Below are 6,471 nucleotides of genomic sequence, written 5' to 3' on the forward strand. Positions count from 1 at the left end.
GAGGATGAAATACAGTTAGTTAGTGAACCAATAAACCTACTGAAGTGGTTCATGTTTGAGCTGATCGTTGCCCTCAAAGAGTATGTTCTCGTAACAGTAACAACACAGATATGTCGCCTAAAATACCTCAGCTAGAGGGTCGGCGTAGCAGTGACACAATCTGGTGTGAGTGCGGATCCTGCCAGATAATGGCTAGAGACTATGAGTGTGTGTGTGTCGTAGAGAGATGGTGGCAATACAGCACAAAATCCCAGCGGATGGTGGCTGTAGTACATCCAGTCAGAGGTTCCTGTCAGTCTGTCTGGATGGCGATGTATCGGACGTGTCACTATTCCTTATGAAGGACTTCCTGGCAGAAGAGTTTACTCGACCAGTCAGCAGCAGGTATGCCAGTTAAATAATTGCTTACATTTTGCTTGATTATAAATTGTTTAAAGCTAACATCAGTCGTGGGTAGGCGCTCAATAAATATAATAAATAACCTTTATCACAAGTGCTGTTTGGCGTGATGGTAACGCATTCACCTTTTGATTAGACGACAGCATCATGATTCATGAAATCTCATTCTAACCAATAATGGGGCTTGCTCATTACAAATACATTGTGATTTAGTTTCAGTATCAGACTAACTTTTCTTAGGATTTTGTTTTCCAGAGCATACAGGCTGGCTGCTTATCGCCAGTTCACCCTATAGGCACAAGGGAGAATTGGACGAGGTGTCATCCCTGCGTGTGTCGTCTCATCCATAAGGCGCGCATACCCAGAAGCAATTGGCATTTACGTACGGTTTGAGTTTGAATAAAAACAGTTCATTTAGTAAATCTAGCCTACTGTATTTTTTTTCAAGATAGGCCTAATGCCTGCGCCTGATGTAAAAAATGGTATTAGTTAGGTTGTCCACTAAAACAACAGGTTGAAACGTAACCAGATAAACTTGCTCTGAAGATAAAACTACTTTCAACACGCACTAACCCCGTGTCCCTGTTGTTAGAGTAGTGACTTCTACTAGCTTTGGCTGCAATCTATTGGAAAGGAATGGTAACTACACTGGGCAGCTAGTTGGTCAGAGACTTTAAATATGCCATTTAGCAGACACCATTATCCAAAGCAGAAAACAGATCATAGAAACAGGATTACAAAAATACATAGTCAATTACAGGGTTATTAAGGTGTTTTTACAAGTTCCAATGAAACAAGAGGATTCACATGAAAGGCTTGTGATTGCAGGTCATTGCCTCATGCACAAGATCAATAGACAAAACAGTAGCATCCACAACATTGTGTGTGTGTGTGTGTGTGTGTGTGTGTGTGTGTGTGTGTGTGTGTGTGTGTGTGTGTGTGTGTGTGTGTGTGTGTGTGTGTGTGTGTGTGTGCGTGCTGAATCCTTTGGGGCAAACTATCTAGGGAGTAAGGGATAAAAACCTCACTTGAAAACATTCCTTGCAATGGAAACTCACAGCAGAAGATATTGGTTTGCAAACTGTCCATTCCTCACAATTTTTCCACTAATGTACTGCAAAGGAGCTTGTGTGTGTGTGTGTGTGTGTGTGTGTGTGTGTGTGTGTGTGTGTGTGTGTGTGTGTGTGTGTGTGTGTGTGTGTGTGCGCGCTGTTGATGATGATAGATTTGGTTTAATGAGATCTAAGCAGGAGATGAAGCACTCACACAGATGCTGAGGTTTCCAGCTGCTCTTCCATTGAGGAGAGAGGAGAGCGAGTGTGTAAGGGAGTGAGAGAAAGAGAGACTGCCACACTTGACATGAAGAGAGTGCCATCTAGAGCCCTCCGTGGGACATCACTGAGCCTTTCATTGACACAAATGCAATTTCTCTCTCTTAAACCTCTTTCAGACAGAAAACAGTAATACCTACATGTTTTCAGGCATTCTATGACCTCCATTCACACAGCCTGTTATTGAAGAACAATGGTACAGAGGATGGGACAATGGACACAAATGAGCCGTCTAGCCAACTCCAGCTCTGTTTTACTCATTAGTATTGTCTAATTAAGATATAACGTATTTCTCCCTGTCAGATAAATGGCATAAGTAAAACAAAATACAAAAGTAAAAACAATACAACTGCAGTGTGAGCCAGGAAGGAAGAGGTCCAGTGAGACTGCCTGGTCCCCAGCCTCATGTGGGGTTTGTGGCAGGCAGCTTAGTGGCTCCCCTCCAGCTCCACTGGTGAATGGGGGAAATGAGCTCAGAGTCTACACTGCGTTTAGCAAGACTGGATAGGTGTAAACAATATGAAAAGGGTTCAACTTCCACCTTGCCTTCCAATAGCCTAAGCAGAACTTGGCTCTACTGCTTTCAGCTACCCAGTTTTCCCAGGTCTGTGATTGCTGCAGTGGCACAGCGCAGGCTGAGAGAAAGGATTAGAGTTAGAGAAAAGGGCTATGAACAGAAATGGAACCAATCCCAACTCCACTTTGGGGACTGACTGTGGAATATTCCATCATTACAGGAGTAAAAAGACTTTGTGTGTGTGTGAGAAGAAAGCCCACCTCTCCCGTCATTGGCCAGACCAGCTGGACTCAGATTCCCTGGTCTCAAAGGTGATGCAGTTCACAGGCCCTGCCTTTTCCCCAATGTGTGGTTTTCACCGTCATAGCATCCAGGCACATTCTGTATGCCAAAGCTCCAGTTAGATCCAGGGAAAGTTGATTAACTGTATGTAAAGCAGCATGAGAATCGTCCCCAAAGCTCAATGGAGCCCTCTATTATATCTGAAGTTGGGATGTCATCTTTTTTTTTCTTTTTTTTCTCCTTTATTCAACCAGGTAGGCTAGTTGAGAACAAGTTCTCATTTACAACTGCGACCTGGCCAAGATAAAGCAAAACAGTGCGACACAAACAACAACACAGAGTTACACAAGCGTACAGTCAATAACACAATAGAAAAAAATGCAAGTCTATATACAGTGTGTGCAAATGGCGTGAGGAGGTAAGGCAATAAACAGGCCATAGTAGCGAAGTAATTACAATTTAGCAAATTAACACTGGAGTGATAGATGAGCAGATGGTGATGTGCAAGTAGAAATACTGGTGTGCAAAAGAGCAGAAACGTAAATAAAAACAATATGGGGATGAGGTAGGTAAATTGGGTGGGCTATTTACAGATGGGCTATGTACAGCTGCAGCGATCAGTTAGCTGCTCGGATAGCTGATGTTTAAAGTTAGTGAGGGAAATATAAGTCTCCAGCTTCAGCGATTTTTGCAATTCATTCCAGTCATTGGCAGCAGAGAACTGGAAGGAAAGGCAGCCAAAGGTGGTGTTGGCTTTGGGGATGACCAGTGAGATATACCTGCTGGAGCGCGTGCTATGGTTGGGTGTTGTTATCGTGTCCAGTGAGCTGAGATAAGGCGGAGCTTTACCTAGCATAGACTTGTAGATGACCTGGAGCCAGTGGATCTGGCGACAAATATGTAGCCAGGGCCAGCCAACTAGAGAATACAGGTCGCAGTGGTGGGTGGTATAAGGGGCTTTGGTGACAAAACGGATGGCACTGAAGATAGACTGCATCCAGTTTGCTGAGTAGAGTTTTGGAAGCTATTTTGTAAATGACATCGCCGAAGTCAAGGATCGGTAGGATAGTCAATTTTACGTATGTTTGGCGGCGTGAGTGAAGAAGGCTTTGTTGCGAAATAGGAAGCCGATTCTAGATTTAATTTTGGATTGGAGATGTTTAATATGAGTCTGGAAGGAGAGTTTACAGTCTAGCCAGACGTAGAGGTGGATCAAGGAATCACCCGCAGCAAGAGCGACATCATTGATATATACAGAGAAGAGAGTCGGCCCGAGAATTGAACCCTGTGGCACCCCCATAGAGACTGCCAGAGGTCCAGACAACAGGCCCTCCGATTTGACACACTGAACTCTGTCTGAGAAGTAGTTGGTGAACCAGGCAAGGCAGTCATTTGAGAAACCAAGGCTGTTGAGTCTACCGATAAGATTACGGTGATTGACAAGAGTCGAAAGCCTTGGCTAGGTCAATGAAGACGGCTGCACAGTACTGTCTTTTATCGATGGCGGTTATGATATTTTTAGGACCTTGAGCGTGGCTGAGGTGCACCCATGACCAGCTCGAAAACCGGATTGCACAGTGGAGAAGGTACGGTGGGATTCGAAATGGTCGGTGATCTGTTTATTAACTTGGCTTTCGAAGACTTTAGATAGGCAGGGCAGGATGGATATAGGTCTATAACAGTTTGGGTCCAGAGTGTCACCCCCTTTGAAGAGGGGGATGACCGCGGCAGCTTTCCAATCTTTAGGGATCTCGGACGATACGAAAGTGAGGTTGAACAGACTGGTAATAGGGGTTGCAACAATGACGGCGGATAATTTTAGAAAGAGAGGGTCCAGATTGTCTAGCCTAGCTGATTTATATGGGTCCAGGTTTTGCAGCTCTTTCAGAACATCTACTATCTGGATTTGGGTGAAGGAGAAGCTGGGGAGGCTTGGGCAAGTAGCTGTGGGTGGTGGGGTTGGGGTAGCCAGTAGGAAAGCATGGCCAGCCGTAGAGAAATGCTTATTGAAATTCTCGATTATCATGGATTTATCGGTGGTGACAATGTTACCTAGCCTCAGTGCAGTGGGCAGCTGGGAGGAGGTGCTCTTATTCTCCCTGGACTTTACAGTGTCCCAGAACCTTTTGGAGTTAGAGCTACAGGATGCAAATTTATGTTTGAAAAAGCTAGCCTTTGCTTTCTGACTGACTGCGTGCATTGGCTCTTGATTTCCCTGAAAAGTTGCATATCGCGGGGACTATTCGATGCTAGTGCAGTCCACCACAGGATGTTTTTGTGCTGGTCAAGGGCAGTCAGGTCTGGAGTGAACCAAAGGCTATATCTGTTCTTAGTTCTACATTTTTTGAAAGGGGCATGCTTATTTGGTGAGGAAATTACTTTTAAAGAACGACCAGGCATCCTCTACTGACGGGCTGAGGTCAATATCCTTCCAGGATACCCGGGCCAGGTTGATTAGAAAGGCCTGCTCGCAGAAGTGTTTTAGGGAGCGTTTGACAGTGATGAGGGGTGGTCGTTTGACCGCAGACCCATAGCGGATGCAGGCAAGGAGGCAGTAATCGCTGAGATCCTGATTGAAAACAGCAGAGGTGTATTTGGAGGGCAAGTTGGTCAGGATAATACCTATGAGGGTACCCATGTTTACGGATTTAGGGTTGTACCTGGTGGGTTCCTTGATAATTTGTGTGAGATTGAGGGCATCTAGCTTAGATTGTAGGACTGCCGGGGTGTGAAGCATATCCCAGTTTAGGTCACCTAACAGAACAAACTCTGAAGATACATGGGGAGCAATCAATTCACATATGGTGTCCAGGGCACAGCTGGGAGCTGAAGGGGGTCTATAACAGGCGGCAATAGTAAGAGACTTATTTCTGGAGAGATTCATTTTTAAAATTAGAAGCTTGAACTGTTTGGGCATAGACCTGAAAAGTATGACAGAACTTTGCAGGCTATCTCTGGAGTAGATTGCAACTCCTCCCCCTTTGGCAGTTCTATTTTGACGGAAAATGTTGTAGTTGGGGATGGAAATCTCAGAATTTTTGGTGGCCTTCCTAAGCCAGGATTCAGACACGGCAAGGACATCAGGGTTGGTGGTGTGTGCTAAAGCAGTGAGTAAAACAAACTTAGGGAGGAGGCTTCTGATGTTAACATGCATGAAACCAAGGCTTTTTTGGTTACAGAAGTCAACAAATGAGAGTGCCTGGGGACACGGAGGGCCTGGGTTAACCTCCACATCACCCGAGGAACAGAGGAGTAGGATGAGGGTACGGCTGAAGGCTATCAGAACTGGTCGTCTAGTGCGTTGTGGACAGAGAATAAAAGGAGCAGATTTCTGGGTGTGGTAGAATAGATTCAGGGCATAATGTACAGACAGGGGTATGGTGGGGTGCGGGTACTGTGGAGGTAAGCCCAGGCACCGAGTGATGATAAGAGAGGTTACATTTCTGGATGGGCTAGATATGCTGGGTGGGGTCACCGCATGTGTGGGAGGTGGGAAAAAGGAGGTATCTGAGGCATTTTGAGTGGGACTAGGGGCTCCGCAGTAAACTAAAACAATGATAACTATCCTAAACAACAGTGTACAAGGCATATTGACATTTGAGAGAGACATAAAGCAAGGCACAAAGCAATCACAGGTGTCGATTGGGAGAGCTAGCTAAGACAAGAATGAGTAAGACAACAACAGCTAATCAGCTAAGACAACAACAGGTAAAATGGCAATGAATGGGCAGAGAGGGTCGGTTAACTACACACAGGGCCTGAGTTCAAGGCAGGGACCGACAGATAAACCAAAAAAAATAAACTAAATGTAGTACTGTGATTAATGAACAGTCCAGCAGTCATCAGCTATGTAGCCAAGTGATCATAGGGTCCAGTGAAAAGCAATAGATGGAACAAGGAAGCCGCGGGGTAGTCGTTACTATGCTAGCACGCGGGAGACAC

At 45.2% G+C, this 6,471-nt stretch overlaps 1 long non-coding RNA gene across 1 annotated transcript; it reads left to right on the forward strand.

The window, feature by feature from the left end:
- Positions 1-341: 341 nt before the first annotated feature.
- On the forward strand, positions 342-818 carry LOC115161501 (uncharacterized). The gene is made up of 2 exons (XR_003869270.1): positions 342-384; positions 655-818. It is a non-coding gene; the product is annotated as an uncharacterized LOC115161501 (long non-coding RNA).
- The last annotated feature ends 5,653 nt before the right edge of the window (positions 819-6,471 follow it).

Source organism: Salmo trutta, chromosome 24 (assembly GCF_901001165.1).
Source record: "Salmo trutta chromosome 24, fSalTru1.1, whole genome shotgun sequence".
NCBI lineage: Eukaryota > Metazoa > Chordata > Actinopteri > Salmoniformes > Salmonidae > Salmo > Salmo trutta.